Genomic DNA, 18148 nt, shown 5'->3' with positions numbered 1-18148 from the left:
TGGAGAGATTTGGGAGAGATTTCACATTCTTGGAGAGATTTCTCATACAGAGAGATTTGGGAGAGATTTTAAATAGAGAGAGATAGAGTGAAAGAGATTGAGAGAGATTTCGTTTGCGACTTTTTTTTGAGTGTTTGGCTTCGTAACGCAAGGTTTGTACATCCCGTTAAGTCTCGTTATGATTTTTATATGCCCCCGAGGGTTAAGGAATAATGTTTTATCGAATAGATTCATCACTTATCCTGATTAGGGTTTAGAATTTCCGAACACGTGAAAACTCTAAGTGATACTTTATATTAAGATTGCGAGTAGTACAATAAGAATCATAATGGAAACCCCAATATACAAGGGTTAGATGAGTTGACCGGTTTGACTTGTTGACTTTGGTTGACTTTGACTTGACTTAAATATGACGGTTGTCACATCATCCCCTCGTTAGAAAGAATTTCGTCCCGAAATTAGCACTTTGACCGGGACTTTGAGAGTTGGGGAAAGATGTGGGAACTTTTCGTAGTACAAGAAATTGATATGGTGGGGACCAATCCGCCTGGGATTAAATGGCGACCTTGGAATTTCTTATTGTAATTTGAGCTGAGTCAATTTAAAAGGAGTTATTGTTTTGGAATGATAGTGTATTCAACGTGTGCCTTTATGCTCCCCGTTTTATCCTTGCTGTTACCACTATGAATATTTTATAGTGTAGTTAGTGAGTACTAGTATTACGAATGCTTTAACAATTTGTGATGAAATTTGGAATATAAGTCCTACCAGATCTTTTATAATCGCTTGGTGTAATCTAGTCGTATATCCTTAAGATTACAAGTGCAGTCGAATGAGTAACTCTGCCTTAAGCCCACAACCAAACAAGGAACAGGAAATAAGGCGGAATTACACATTCTAAGTCCATAGAATCTTAATGATATATGGACATAATGTTTACACTAGCCATCATAGATTCACTAGTAAAAACCATGTGTTTTTATATAGGAGATAAGACTTATTCGGGTTTTGTCGTGCTTGCGAGATCTACGGTTGATAACTCTTAGATTGACACTAGTTTTAGTAAAATTTAAAACCTACATGGGGTGGTTAGAAGCACGTACCGCTATTGACGGGTGGTTCTGGGGAAGTTTCTCCTGCGGTGATCATAAGCACCCTTCCACCGTCACCCGCATTCCTTGTCCTTGGACATTCTCTCTTAAAGTGTCCCGTTTCACCACATTTGTAAGAAGCTGGGCTTACCCCAATGTCGGGGACCTGGTTGATGGGTTGCGCCGGTGCCTTACAGAAACGAACAGTGTGTCCCTTCCTGTTGTAATTTTTGCAATGCATCTCCCGACAAACCCCAGTATGATGGAAGTTACACTTGTTGCATTTCGGAAGGGTTCCAGCGTATCAATACATGGGTGCTGGAGTGGCACGGGTCGTGGCACTAGTAAAGTCCTTGTATGAACATTCCTTCGTACGTCATGTACTGTCCCCGTGGTTAGAGTTTGTGGCTCCAGATCCAGCACCACCGATACCATTCGTACCAATTTGCGACATTGTGGCTGCCACGGCTGCTGTTACTGCATCTTGGAACATTGTGGAGTTAAACTGTGGAGGTGGTGGCGGAGGTGATGGTGCATCTGCGCTGCCTGAAGGTCTGAAATTTCTCTTCGGTGGCATAATTTTGTCATAAGTTTGTAAGGACGAACAGACGGTAAGTTTCCAATAGCAGTGACAAGTCGGATGTTATTGAACTAGATTTTTCTGTATTATGTTCGACTTAAAACTATCTTGCATGCAATTCATAACGAAAATCCATATGAACGAATTTAGTAGTAGTGACTCGAATGTAATCTTGTGATTTGTTCCATGCCTGATCCACTCCTAAGATCACTCGACATATACCAGTTGTGTGTAATTAAAGTTTGATAGGCCGTTGAACTTAATGAGTCTACCCTGAACCCACAACCAAACAAGGAACAGGACCCAATGCGGACTCATCATTTCTAAGTCGATCGTCTCTTAATTACACATATCCTTGAGGTATACATTAAGTACTTTTAGAGTTATCATAAGTAAATCGTTTGTAATACCAAGTTATGAAATAAGTGGTAAAATCCCAAATGAAATAGAATGCATGCCAATTTTATTGATATAATCTGGTGCTTAGAGTTCGGGAAAATTTGACCTTATAATAGGTCTACATTTTGTTAATGAAATGGGAAAATTTTTGACAGTGACACGACCTCTTGAATAGTGTAGTCTCTAAATTTGGAGGGTCGAATTTATGTATAGGACGGGGCAGTGTTTCAAACGCACGCCAGGAGTTTGAGCCTGTAATGATACGTCAGTAGTGTACACACTACTCGTGGAAGGTGATGTTCCGTGGGCCATAGAATGCAGACATGTAAGTCTGCATTGTCTTATCCTTTGCCCTGGCTTCTGCCATTTGATGTTCTGCTTTTACCACGCGTTTTCTCTAACGCTATGTGAAGTTCCCGATACTCCAAATTTCGGCTCGGGTCGCGGTCACTTCCCTCTGAAGGATTTGATGTGGTTTCCGATCTGTTCATGGTCTCCATCCAGGTGACGAAGGCGAATTGCGGTGGTCTTGGTGGTAGTGTCAACCTCCATGATTTCGACTGACCGATGCTCGTGTTTGTACGCTCAAGTGAGTGATGCAGCATATTATGACAAGGAGAGCCCTTTCTACTAATCCTCCTCTGTTGAGGTTGTACAAGCCTCATCTATGTCATAGGGATGGTGTTAACCTTGTTCCTAACTCCGTCCCTGTAGATCTACGGCTTAACGAGGTGTCGGACCATGGAAGCCTCGTTGGGGTCTTCTTTCATTTCTTCTTTTCCTTTGTTTTCCTTCAGTTTATCTTCCTGTAGCTCCTCTTCTGATTTGTCTTCGGGGTCTTCCCCTATTATTTCTTCAGGATCCTCTTCGAATTTCTCTCTGGTCCAACCACCATTTTTCTAATTAGGAAGAATATGGTCTCTTGGTAGTTGAGCTCCCGTTACGTTGCTTGTGCGAGAATAGGGGTAGAAGAGATAATTAATAGCCTTCTAATCCTATAATTATTTATAGGGGTGATCCTTATTAGTCACTTTTATAATCACATAGTGCATACCAGTTATACATAATCTGAGATAGAATAGACCTTCGAATAAATGACTCTACTCTAAATCCACAACCAAATAAGGAACAGGAAGTAGAGCAATAGTCATAGATTCTGAGTCTATAATATCTTTAATTATGTATAACCTTAGTGTATGCACTCAGTCATTATATACCTACTGATAAGGGTCTTTAGTTTTCACATAAGTTAGTTATAGTAGCACAAAATACTCCTATAGTATTTTAATGTTTGCCTTATGTTCTCAATGCTTCTTTGTAGGTAGAGTTGGTAAGTTTTTAGACTTGTTGCAACACCACAACCATTCCCGGGCATATGCTAATCACTTCTGGGATAGACATAGTTGATCATGCTATGTCATTCCCAGACCTGACTATACATCCCCAAGCCTACTTGTGCCATTCAACAATCACTACTTTTTTTTTGTTCTAGTATGATGCTGACCTTAGTATGTATGCATGCATGTATACTTTTAACACGAAACTATTTATTTCTAAAAGTATAGTCTTTTGAAAATGTTTAAATCAGAGACATTAGTCCCAATGTATTTATAGTTTGTATATCTTATGTGGTTCGATATACTTGGTTCACTATAAACAATGCTCTGATACCAATCTGTCACACCCCCAAACCAAGGATGGCGGAAACGTCTGAGGGTGGAGGACTTCATATATAGTATCACAACAACGAGTATAATAGTGCTCAAAGTAAATACAACCATCATAAATATAACTGAAAAGGTTGCACCATAGTATATGTTTACATGTTTCAAATTCAATTACATTATGATGACAAAATGAACTGTTTGACGATTTACGTCCTATCCTCAAAATGCTGTTGGTTTCCTGTTTCACTGATTTCCTGAGAATACAAGTAGTTTTGAAAAGTGTCAACAATTAAGTTGGTGAGTTCATAAGAGTTTTGTTTGAGGAAGAAACTGTTTGCCTTGTAAAAGCGACAGAGTATGTTTCCAGAAAATCCAATATTTTCTTTGTTAAGTATGAAATGAATGCTCATATGTTATGCGATAATGATCCCTAGAAAGACCCGTAGATTCCTTCTATAATCACCCAGTGTATATAAGTTGTATAAAATTTAAGTTAAATAAACCGTCGAATATAATGGGTCTGCTCTAGGTCCACAACCAAACAAGGAACAGGAAGTAAAGCGGGCCCACCAATTCTAAGTTGATTGTGACTAGATTCTTATATAACTCTAGCATATACACTTAGCAATTATAGCTGAAGTCTAACAATTCTAGATGAAATGTAGTATTAATAGAAATATGTTTCCAAAGAAAATCCAATATTTTCCTTATAAAAGTCATGTAGTCCTAAATCCCAGGACCAAGAATATGTGTGTGTTTTGTACTTATAACGGGTTTGTAGTTTTAAAATAGATAAAACCCCTTTTCAAGGTAGAATTTTCCCTGTAAACTTGAAAGATTGTTAACTCCCTATGTGAGTCGTTATAACCATACTATGACGAGAAATAACCTGCACAACGTTTTTCAGACGTTAAGATCCAATGACTCTTGTCACCCGCAGACCTGCCGGTACGGCTGTAGCTAGAAGCGAGGTGTGGGGTGTCAATCCCAATATAGATCTATACACAATTATCACGCTCTCCCTACAAGAGACTCTGGTTATAACTTACAGGAATTGGAATCCCGTACTCGAACGTACAGGGAGAGAATTGTCTCACAACTTACGTTAACCAGTTTACACATAGTTTGATTATAAAACCTCTTCCGTGGTGGAAGTAAAATCACCTTTTATGAATAAATTAGTGATATGAAATCCTTAAACTATGACTATTATAGTTTATCATGTAGTATATGAAAAACCCATTTGTCTTGAGAGTAAAACATTTTTCATGTAGTAAAAATCCATAAACTATGCTTATTGTAGTTTATTATATGTGTTCGAAATGAATGAAGAAACCTTATCATGAATGACTAAAATTCAGTTTATGATGATACACTAACAAGAAAAGACATTCAATATTTAGAACTTATTGTTATGCACTTTGCTCAACATACTACAAAGTGTTATGAAAGTTGTAAGCTGTGAACTAGTTTTTGACCTTTCTACACTGTTTTAGAAAATTCATAGAAAAATCATACGAAGTCGAAAACTGAATCCGTAAATTCTGAGAGTTCACAAAATGTGTCTAGTTTACTAATAATTTTTATTATGATTTTTAGAAGTCTTTAACTTCTGTCAAAATGTTCATATGCACAGACTGGTCCGAATTCGTTTCTGAAATGATAGGCAGTTTTGTAAAAATCACCATAAATCGTAGAAAAATCGTATGGAGATGTGTAAGTAGTCATTTTAAAGTTATGAACCTGAACTATTTGCATATTAAACAGTTTTGAAAGATATTAAGTTTAAGATAGTCAAAACAGTCCCAAAGGATAAGTCAACACTCCACTCCATATCTTACCCACTATATTTTTAGTCTTAGATAATGATTACCCTCAAAATGTGATTAGATTATGGAAATATGGGGTCTTATATGTCAAAATATAAGTTTGGGTGAATATCTCGTGTTAAAATCACGAAAAACAGGCTCAAAACGCTAAAAATATTGAAAACCGGGTAAAAGTTGCGAATATCCGAAGTTCAGGGTCGGAGGTTCGGTCCTAGCCATTAGAACCGAAAGTAGATGGGAACCGAGAGTAGGGTTCGGTCTTGAGCAGCTTCGCATCTCGGACCCGAAGGTAGTATCTCGGACCGAAGGGTGAGTTCGGTCTCTTAGCAGGTTCGGTTCAGTAAAGTGGTTTCGGTTCTCAAGAGGTTTCGGTTCCTTAAGGGATGTTCGGTTCCTAAGAGGGTTCGGCTCCTTAAAGCTGTTTTTCGCGTAAACTTCCGTTTTCGAGCGGTTTTCGACTAAATTAAGGGTCGGGATGCCCCGAGTGATTATAAGAAGTTGAGAGAGATTTTGAGAGAGATTTCACATACTTAGAGAGATTTGGGAGAGATTTCACATACTTGGAGTGATTTCTCATACTTAGAGAGATTTTGGAGAGATTTCACATACTTGGAGAGATTTGGGAGAGATTTCACATACTTAGAGAGATTTCTAATACTTAGAGAGATTTGGGAGAGATTTCACATACTTGGAGAGATTTCTCATACTTAGAGAGATTTGGGAGAGATTTCACATACTTAGAGAGATTTGGGAGAGATTTCACATACTTAGAGAGATTTGGGAGAGATTTCAGATACTTGGAGAGATTTGGGAGAGATTTCACATTCTTGGAGAGATTTCTCATACAGAGAGATTTGGGAGAGATTTTAAATAGAGAGAGATAGAGTGAAAGAGATTGAGAGTGATTTCGTTTGCGACCTTTTTTTGAGTGTTTGGCTTCGTAACGCAAGGTTTATACATCCCGTTAACTCTCGTTATGATTGTTATATGCCCCCGAGGGTTAAGAAATAATGTTTTATCGAATAGATTCATCACTTACCCTGATTAGTAAAGATGATTTGAGGATCTGGAAAATCCCAGGAGTTTTTATCAGTTCTTTAATTTATTAAACTTGTTACAAGAAAACAAGGCCATAAATCATTTAAAATACTTTCTTAGGTCTATAAATCCTAGGTAAATTCGTGGATGACCCCTAAAGTAAATTATGACATCTCAGTAAGTTTCATCGATTTTGGTTACTGTCTGGTATGGTTTTGAATTTTCTTTTAGTTTAATTCAAATAAATCATAAACCCACTATAGGGAACATGAAAAGTCTATCTAAGATTTTTCGCAGATCCTACCTCATGTGTAATACTAAGAAAAATATTTTCAGAATTTTTGATAATGCATGCCTATTTTCCCCTATTTTTGTATTTATAATGGACTAATAATGGGAAAAATAGTTCTATTCATCCAAAATTCATTGATATTTACTAGAAGACCTTATAATATATTAGAACTCTAAATAAAAATTTGGATGATTTTTATATTAAGTATGCGATTTTTCTTCTATTTTCTAAGATTAGATACACTTAAATCCACAAAATCAGATTACAGTATATAAAAATCACCATTGGTATTTTTCCTGGATTATGTACACTGTAAATGAAGTTTAAATTTTTTTTGGTAATTTACTTTAACTTTTTATAATCATTCACCAATTAATGATTATTCAAGAGAATAAAACAAAGCAAAATAGCAAGACTAACTGAAAATATATTTTATATTTTTCACAGCCTCTATATGTATAATTACAGTGTTATAAAAAGTTTGGGCAATTTTGGAAACTGTTTTCTATTTATTTTCATTTTTGTTTGAATAAATGCACAAAAATCATACAATCGGGTTAAACTGTTCAGAAACTCATTTTTATATTTTTCCCAACTTAAGTATGTTTAATGGCAGTATTATAAAACGTTTGGGAATTTTTATCATCTGGATGCTATTTTTCACGAATTTATATTCTTGTGAAGGCTTAAATATTTGGAAAAATAGTTAATCACATCAAAAACTCAAGGGAAACTTTCGGGAAGACCTCTATTGTATTTGGAACGAAAATGTAAAATTTGATGAATTTTGGAAACTGTTTGATAATATTTTTGGATTTTTAGGAGTTAAAAACACCTTTAAATGTATTGAAATACCCTCAATTAATATTACAAAAACCTGGAAAATAATATCCAAAATTATCTTAATCACATGAGTTATAAAATATCACCATTTCAGAAAAATTGTTACCCATTTAATATAAAACCAATATTAGAACAATAGTTTGGCATTTCTCTATATGTAGAATTTAGAATATTAGCATTAGATTTCGACATAGAAACTCACTAGCGTGTGTTTGATGTCGTAGGATCCCGGTAGTAAAGGCATTGGTGTATTCCGAGGCACCACTTGTAGCTACTTGAAACATTGTGAGTATTCACACATTCCCCTGTTTTTGGTTTTTATGTTTTGGGGTGGAAAAGCATGTCCGAAAAACTGTTTATTGTTCGTTGTATTTAAATTGATTTGTATCAAACTTGATTGCGATATTTTGCTATGTATGTTTATGCAACTTGAAACATGAGGCCTTATCGTCTTAAGTCCCTTCCCTTACACTTTACTCCAACCATTAACTCTTTGAGCCAATAGTCATTATGGATAACGCTATTAGGAATTGACAACTCCTCACTCGCCTGGTTGCTTGAGTGCATGATACCATATAATCTATGGAACGATAAGTATAGATCTTGATAGGGCATCAGTCGTAGGCTTGGTTGTGAACTCATTGTTTTCTCATATACATACAAACTCGCTTATTAATTATAGCAATGAACTTTGTTTCTCATTATAGCAATGAACTTTGTTTCTCATTATAGCAATAAACTTTGTTTCTCATCATAACAACGATCTTTTGTTACTAGAAACTTATTTACTTGTCTTAGTAACGAACTTGTGTGCTCATTGTAGCAACAAAACTTGTTTACCCATTTTAGTAACGAACTTTATTTCCCATGAGAATATGAACGTTGCATCTAATTTGAGCAACATACTTCATCTCTCATGATGACAACAAACTTGATCTATGCAAACTTATTACTCATTTTTGCAATATATTTCTATTTATGGAAACTTTATTACTCGCTTTAGCAATGAACTTCTATTCATGAAAACTTATTTACTTATTTTAGCAATGAACATTTGTTTATGGAAACTGTTATCAATATTCTGATTATCATGATTTCAAACTATATTATGTTATAAACTTGTGAGTACTCACCAACTATTTTTATAGTTGACGCTCGTTTTACATGATTTTTCAAGAATCATCTAGGAAGAGGCACGTAGAGACACTTTACTTTTACGAGCATTTGCATGTGTTGTATTTCAGTTTACATTGTAATTTCTTTTAAAAAAAATTTCAAACTCATTGTAAATTTGTAATGATTTTTAATAATATGGTTGGTGTTGTATTTTAACTTTTGCTATGAAACCCTTTGTACTTCCACGCCCCGTATTTCCGCTTTAGCTGGGTGTGACAGAAATGGTATCAAAGCCGAAGGTTATAGAGAATACCGGTTTTTCTTTGGAGAGCCACAACTATAGCCAAAAAATTTCAAAACCTTTTTAAAATATTGAGCGTACTACTAGTATAACTAATTCAAGTCCGCATTATTGGACTTTAATTAAGTATAGTCTCGCCAACTATGCTTAATTAAGGAAAATTAATGCGTGGCTGGAAACGGTTATAGTAGAATTATGTTCAAAACGATTTTCAACTCGGACTTTTGAAAAACAAAAATTTTCGGTGTGCATATGGGCATTGCATATCATAGACATTCATCTAGGTACACTTAGAAACTAAGTGCACTTTTACCATAATGTCTTATTTAGATATATTGTAATCCATTATCAAGTGCTAGGCTAACCAGTTAGGTTATATCACTAGCCACTTTAGGAGGAATCCACTTAGTACTGAGAATGAGTATTCCTTGGTAGCTATTGACTTTAGACGTAAGGTTAGTAGCTAGATAGGCACTAGTAATAATCTAAAGTCGAAACCTATACCAATTATTCCTCAATACTTCTTCATCGTCTTTGTACTGGAGTTACAAATAGGAAAAGCGTTCCGATACCAACACGGATGAGAATTGAAGCATCGCGTAAGGAGGTAGATGATTCGTCACTAAGTAATCACTTAGATACCATTGGCGGGCATTCCGGATTCGACTCACGAGGAGACGCGGAGGTTTAACCCGTTGTTACTAATACATTCTTTCTACGCTACGATTTATCTCTAGGTTGTTTCCACCTTGAGCTTAAAACTTAACATAGGATATCCCTTTGACCCAAAAGCTTTTCTTTGGGTAATTCTTACCATACCCTCTTTACTTCGAATATCCTAATTCGAGCACAAACCATTCCCCTTATGGAAAAATTTGCAAGGTCAAGTTCGAGACCCCCAAATACACTAATGATCATCTCGAGTATACAATCATCTTACACTTTCCAATTTGTTAGTGTCATACCCCAAAACCGGAACGGCGGAAACGTTCTGGGGTGGAGGACGTCATGTCAAGTATCACAACACATGCAGTTTAGTAATCAAAGTACAACAACCATTTCATTAATAGTAATAGTTTTACATAGGTTACATTTAGCAACAACATCAAAAGTAGATATATAGAATAACATAAAATGCAGCTCGGTACAAGGCTGTCTTAACAAAAGCTTCGGGAGTGTACCTGTCTACTGACGACCTGAGAATACAAGTTATTTTGAAAGAGAGTATCAGCATTTTAATGCTGGTGAGTTCATAAGTATTTTAATGACATTGATATAAATACATGTTTTTCCTCAAAATAATCTCATTAGATGATGGTGATAAGAGCTTATAAAATATTTGAATTTCTTCCAGAAAATTCTATATTTTCTATTAAAAGTAGTCTTCTACCAAGACCAGACTGTTTTGTGTTTAAAGAGCATTTTTTTCCAAATGTTACTATCATTATCAAAATATAGTTTTTTTACATTAATGAGTATATGGGAAAACCACAATTTAATGTAATAGGGAAAATAATATTTTACTTCAGCAATGACATTGCTGTTTATATGGTAATAAAATGCAGACTTCGGGTAGTATTAGATGGACAATATACCCCGAGGAGTCTAAAGTAGGAAAAATACAGACTCCAGGTAGTATTAAATGAACAATACGCCTCGGAGAGTCTAAATGAATGAAATGCAGACTCCAGGTGGTATTAAATAAACAATACACCTCGGGGAGTCTAAAGCAGCCTCTAATCCTAAATAGGTTAGTTTAAAGGTTTAAATGTGGCCTAGTGTATAACTAGGAAAATATATTATGATGGTTTTATATGTAGAAACTACCATGATAATACTTACCTTAAAGCCATGAATTATAAGGTAAATGTAAAGATACTCGTAACCATACTGATTGATGGATGTAAACACGACGACCTGCTGGTGTCGAAATGAATGTGACATTTGTCACCCCTTGGCTTGGTCGGCCGGGATTGTAGCTAGCAGTCAGGATGTGGGATGGTCTGTCCCGTATAGATCTATACACACAATGCCCGCTCTCCCTCCAGGAGACTCTGGTTACCAACTTGACAACGATGAAATCCGCGCCATAAGGATGTATCTCGTGTTTTGATTTCTATAAACCTTTCTTTTTACTAAAAGTATAAGTTTTTAGAATATTGATATAGCTAAGTTCTCCTTCATGAAAGTTATGGTTGGTTTCTAAACTATACCTATTATAGTTTACTTGAGAGGTTATCTAGGTACCTTTGCTACCCAAAGGTATTGAACTGGAGTAAGAGTTTTAATGTCTATCCAGATATACATAATATATAATTAGGACTTCAATGACACTTGGACAAATAGCCGGATGCTCTAAGTCCACAACCAAACAAGGAACAGGAAATAAAGCGGGTTATCAGCCCTAAGTCCTTCAAACCCTACTTATATAACTATATCTATATAGACATGCATCTATCAAGAATATAAGTTTAAAAGACTTTGATAAAATCTTAGTAATTTAAAAAGAGATTTTTGGTACTTTAAAAGAGATTTGAAAACAAGATTTGAAAACCTTTAGTTGGATAAAGCAGTTTAACATGCAAAAATCTATTTGCTTGACAGTTATTAATCACATGTGATTGATATAATAACTTAATAGTTCAACTTGTATCCCCCCCCCCCATAAAAGCATTTAAAATCATTTCAAAAGGTTGATTAAGGGGTATGAACTCACCTGTAGTGAGTGGTTTGGATGGAAGTGCCGGGTAGGATGCTAGGTGTCAAGTGAGGACTTGAACACACATACGGGTCCTATGTAACATGTAGTGATACATAAATGTATCTAATTAGTCATTTAACAACTAATTAATCAAGTAAAGACAACCTAATACATGGAAACACTTTGTTTCAAGTGCTCGGAGTGCTAAAGGGTTGCATCTAAGGAGAGTATGGCCTCACATTGGAGTTTCCTTCTCATTTGGTAACCCTACATGTGTTTACGGTTTTTGGTCATTTCTCCCATGAGTTTACGGCCGTAAACTCATGGTAATTGGCATATTTGTGTGTTTTAAGGTCTTATACCCCTCAAGGAAGTGTTCTAGGTTTGAATTAAAGGCTTAGGAAGGGACTAGGGCTCAAAATGGCCCTTCATTGGAGTTTACGGTTCTTGGACCACTCCTTGGAGTTTACGGTCGTAAACCCATGAGTTTACGGCCGTAAACTCATGGTCACTCCAACCATTTCGTGATTTGGGGTTTCTAGCTCATGCATGCAAGGTTCTAGTCCAATATCCAAGCCCTAGAAGGTGTTAGTGGCATTTAAACACCACTTGATGGTGTTTACGGTTCAAGGATATCCCTTGACCGTAAACACAAGTGTTCTTGAGGGTTTTTGATGTTCTTCAATAGATTAGCAAGTATTCTAAGCAAGTAACTAGTTAGGAGGAGCGTACTTACTTATAGGAAGCTTGTAAGAGTGTTTAAGGGCCAAGAACACTAGTGTGTGTTCTTGGTGTTTTGAAGAACACTTGAAGATCTAAGTTGAAATGAAGATTTCATGGATGAAATGATGTATAAACACTAGATAAGGTGTTATAAAAACAAAACAAGTGAAGAGAAACTTACATTTTTGGAAGATTTGGAAGATGATCCTATGATAGTTGAGAGAAAAAGTTGGGTGTTCTTGAGCTAGGAAGTGAGAAATGAGCCAAAAGTGACTACGTGTCATATTTATACTCTTTAGAGTTTACGGCCGTAAACTCCATGTTTGGGGCCGTAAACTCCAAACTCTTGGAGTTTTGAGACTTAAGTGATGCACGACAACCTCTAAAGTATACTTCCTTTTATTTGTTCGTTTGACGAATATAAAATAAAAACACCCAAACGGACTGAAAACCAGCCAAAAATGTACTGAAATGAATTTGGCTACTATTTGAAGTGCTTGACTGTAGAGTTTATACAAGTGAAAATTTCGGGTTGTCACAGTTAGCATGTTTCATGACCAACGTTTAACCTTAAATGTTCATGCCCGATCAAACATCGAACTACTTCGTTGTACGAATCCTTCCTAAAAATTTAGAATCCTCCTTCAAACCATTTTGTTTACATACATTCATTTGAACCTTATCGACATTACTAACATTCCTATCGTTATAAAGGATTACATCTTCTTAAGCCGCGATCCAGACACCAAACCTATAACTTAACATTTGACCTCTATAAAAGGCTGTGAAACTGCATTGACACCTTAAAACGTTTTACAAACAAATTTTCTTGTCCTTTATCGTGGGGAAAAGACATCGGTACTCGCCTTATACTCGCCTTGTACTCGCCTTAGTATTTAGGTATGATCAGTTACACTAATCTACCTATTCCTTACTTCTTAATCTTCTATCGAAGAGTTATTTCGCTTCATCGGTTTTATTTATCATCGATAAAATATTTTATAACCACTTCATACAACTTACCAGACCTTTCCTAACAATGTAAGCCATATTCTCGCTAAAAGCTTTTGACAACTTGCTTTAACTAAACACTTTTCTTCAAAACTCAATTTAACCAATATTGGTTTTTACCTTGCTATTTCAATTTCATTTCAAATCCATTTTAATGGATCGATGTGCTTTTAAGGGCATATAAACCATTTTAAACCTTGATTACCATTTTGGCACGTTTTCGAAAAACTTAGAAACATCTTCTTTATAAAAGTGTTTAAACCCTATGATAAAACTTAAAACATATGACATTGAAGTTCATATTATGTGTAAAAGCTTCATCGGATCTTTCGAATCATGTTTGTTTTGACTCTTTTGACCTCTTTCTCATTGAGGCATTGTACTTTACTTAAATGTGTTTTCTTGAAACCCAACATGATATTTTTACAACTTTCTACTCCAAACGTGTTTACAAGTCATCAGTAATGCCTACATTTCAAACACACCTTATTTGTATATTTTATTACAAATTAGTTATATAATTTATAAAGTTTGTAGATTTTATCGCATCGTAAACCATAGTGTTCACTTTTAAATTTCCAGTGATACACTCCCAACACTGTATGATTACTCTTATAAATATATTGATTCTTTACCTTATCCATTTTAACCATTGTTGGACTCTAATCTAAAAGCTCTAAACTGTCAGATTTTCAATTACCAGTTTTAGTGTTTCTTATTTTTCACAAATGGAGTTTAACTTAATAGATAATTCATGAATTTTTAACAAACACTTTAAAACTTCCACATGTCTAATTAATCATCAACATACATCAAAGATTGAAGATTGAAATATATCTCAACCTGGTTTTAAAATCTACTTATCTGTATTGTTCTTAAAATTTTAACAATAGCAATCATTGCTGCTACCTTCCTTTTCTTTCCCCCAAACTTGAATTCTCGCTCTCCTTCTGATTTTAGATCTCGCACGCCCATAATAATAACATGCTACATTGTCTAACTTTGTTTCTGTCTATTTTACTTCTCTTGGTACCATGTTCATAAACATACATACTAGAAGTCTACCCTTTCGTTTTGAGCGATTAATACGTGTATAGTCGTGAGGCATAATTTTGATTTAGTCAACTTTGATATATTCAATTACTCCTTTTATCATATACATTTTGTTTTTATTTTGAAATCTACTATAAACAAGTGATCCTTATTTACATTTATTCTTTTGTTCTGAATTTAGAAATTTGATTTAAAATGTAATTTCCATTGTATTTTCCTTACAATTAATACACAATGTTAATACCCTTGTGTTTATCATTTTTCTAAAACCAGAAAGTATATGTGAAGAACATATTTTCTTATGTTCTTCTTCTTAAGAGCATAAAAAGTTTTAAATGTTACGATTATTTATCCTTTAAATGATTGTTTTTATAGAATCACTAAATTGAGAATGCACTATTTTCAATGATCGATATTTTTACACCTTTCTTAAAATAGCATTCTACATTGTAATAACCAGTGAATTCCTAAACTCCCAAACTTGTTTTCATAAATACTCTGACTCCTCTTAAACTTGTATTTCTCTTGACTTAGACAATTGGAGAATTTTTCAAAAGAGTAATCAAAATATTTATGTGACAACCCGAAATTTCTATTCTGAACAATCATTCACTTCAATAAAAATTAGAACTGTTCCTGCTATCTGTTAAGCATTTTGGAGTCAGTTTAAGTGTTTTAAAGCTTAGCACTTCAAAGAACAACAGGAGAGAGGATGCCCTAGGTTCATTGTGCATCATTTTCGCAAAAACTCCAAGAGTTAAGAGTTTTCGGCCCAAATGGTGTTTGGACCGAAAACCCCCATGAGTATATATATGACACTTGGCCATATTTTTCACTTTTTCACTCTTTCAAGAACAAGAACCGAAATCCTCTCAAGTACCATCCGATTTTTCCTTCTAGATCTTTAAAATGTAAGTGTTTCTTACCCTATCTAGTTGATTCCTTTCGTATTCATGTGTTTTTACATGATTTCATCCATGACATCATTCTGTTATGTAGATCTTCAAGTGTTCTTAGTTACACCAAGAACACACACTAGTGTTTTGGGCCGAAAACACCCTTCTTTGCTTCCATATTGTAAGTATCTATCTCTTATACTTGTTATCTAGTAAGGATACCTAATTTAGAGCCTTGAAAGCAGCCATTTATCCAAGAACAAAGGTGTTTTCGGTCTAGTGCATCTCCTTAGACCGAAAACCCTTATGAAAGGTGCAAAATGACTTTAAACTTTCCTAATGCTTAGTATCGAGTCTAGAACACTTCTTTACTGGTTGGAAGCCCTTGGAAAATCACCTTATGCATCAAAGAACAAGAGTTTTCGGCCAACCTCTTGGACCGAAAACCTCCATGACCGAAACGTCATTTGGACCGAAAACCTCCATGACCGAAAGGTCATTTGGACCGAAAACCTCCATGACCGAAAGGTCATTAGGACCAAATACCACTTGGACCGAAAGCTCCATTTGGTAGCTATACAACCCATAGATGCAACCCTTGGTACTTCTAGCACTGGAATCAAAGTGTTTTCCATGTCCTAGGGTGTCTTAACTTTGTTAATTAGTTGTTAAATGACTAATTGGATACATATATGTGTTATTATATGTTAAATAGGATTCGTGTGTGTGCTCAAGTCTTCACTTGACACTTAGCATCCTATACATTTCGTTCATCCAAACCACTCACTACAGGTGAGTTCATACCCCTTAATTAACCTTTTAAATGTTTTTAAATGCTTTTATGGGGGGGAGGGGGGGAATACAAGTTGAACAATTATAGTTATTATATCAATCACATGTGATTAATAACTACCAAACAAGTAGATTTCTTACTTTTCAAACTGTGTTACGAAACTGTTTTACTTCAAACTGTCTTACAAACTCTTTTACATACCAAATGCTTTTATCAAACTCTTTTACATGTTAAATACTTTTACATAAACTCTTTTAACTTATATTCTGTGTATCTATATGGATATACTTATATAAGTAGGATTGAAAGGACTTAGGACTGATAGCTCACCTTACTTCCTGTTCCTTGTTTGGTTGTGGACTTAGCGTATTCGGGTTATTTGTCCGAAGGTCGTTTGAATCCTATTTATATATCATGTATATGTGTATAGATATAAAAGGTTACTTCTTTCATTCAGTTCAATGCCTTTGGGTAGCAAAGGTATACAAACATGTTCATATACACAAACAACATTACTAGTAAACTATAATAGGTATAGTTTAGGAAGATACTATTACTAGAACAATGAAACATACAATGAGTCAGTTCATTCATGAGTAATACATAGTGATGAGAAACAAACATAATACATAGTGATGAGAAACAAACATAATACATAGTGATGAGAAACAAGCATAATACATAGTGATGAGAAACAAACATAATACATAGTGATGATAAACAAACATAAAACACAGTGATGAGAAACAAAACATACAGGCTAGACAGAGAAAGAACACATAATACAGCTAGCACATACATATACATATACATATACATTACATACAGTTATGTGAGCCACTTAACGGGGGCATGACACTACCTGTCATGACCCGTTTTGTATCCAGAATCTCCTTAAGTGGAGAGCGTATGAGTTTGTGTATAGATCTATACTGGATTGACTATCCTACACCTTGTTGCTCGCTACAGTGGGACTTGCAAGTCTACAGGTGCCAAACATCATTTCTTACGACGTCTTACATCGTCATTTTACTATAGAGTCGGTAGCAGGATACAGACCGATCACATGGTACTTTAAATAACAAATAGTTTAAAGTAATTAGTACAGCAGTAGTTACTTAATACAACACTACATTACTATTTCATTTTCCCTTTACATTTACTTTGTGATATTCACACAATAAACAATAATGTAAGAACTATATTTTTGGTTAATGATAGTCAGATTTGGGAAAATACACACTCTTACAAGAGACACACACACAGATACTAGATGCCTTGGTAGAAGGTTACTTTTAGTAGGAAACATAGGGTTTTCTAGGAGAGTTCAAACAATTACAAACTTTTACCAATCTTATACATTACAAGACTTACAAACACTTTCATAACAAATACAGACACTAATATACTTATGATCTCACCAGCTTTAAAGCTGATAAACTCTTTCAAAATAACTTGTATTCTCAGGTCGCCAGTAGACAGGTACCGGTGCCAGGTTTTGAGAAGATGGAGCTCATTCAAGACTCATCTTTTATTTTGATGTATATTGTTGGTGTCTATATAACTTGACAGAACACACTTGTATGAAATTATATTATTAATGCAATGGATGATGTTGTTGCTTGTTTACTACTCTGCATTGTTGTGATACTGAACATGAAGTCCTCCGCCCCAGAACGTTTCTGCCGTTCCTGGTTTTGGGGTGTGACAGATTGGTATCAGAGCATTGTTTATAGTGAATCGAGTGTGTAACATCCCGAAATTCAGGTACAACTATTTAACCCTTCTTTTTATTTAAAGTGTCAAGTTTAGCCC

The sequence above is a fragment of the Lactuca virosa genome, chromosome 1, assembly GCF_052849685.1.
Source record: "Lactuca virosa cultivar CGN04683 chromosome 1, Lactuca_virosa_CGN04683_v6, whole genome shotgun sequence".
Lineage (NCBI taxonomy): Eukaryota > Viridiplantae > Streptophyta > Magnoliopsida > Asterales > Asteraceae > Lactuca > Lactuca virosa.
Note: the sequence above shows the minus strand (reverse complement) of the source record.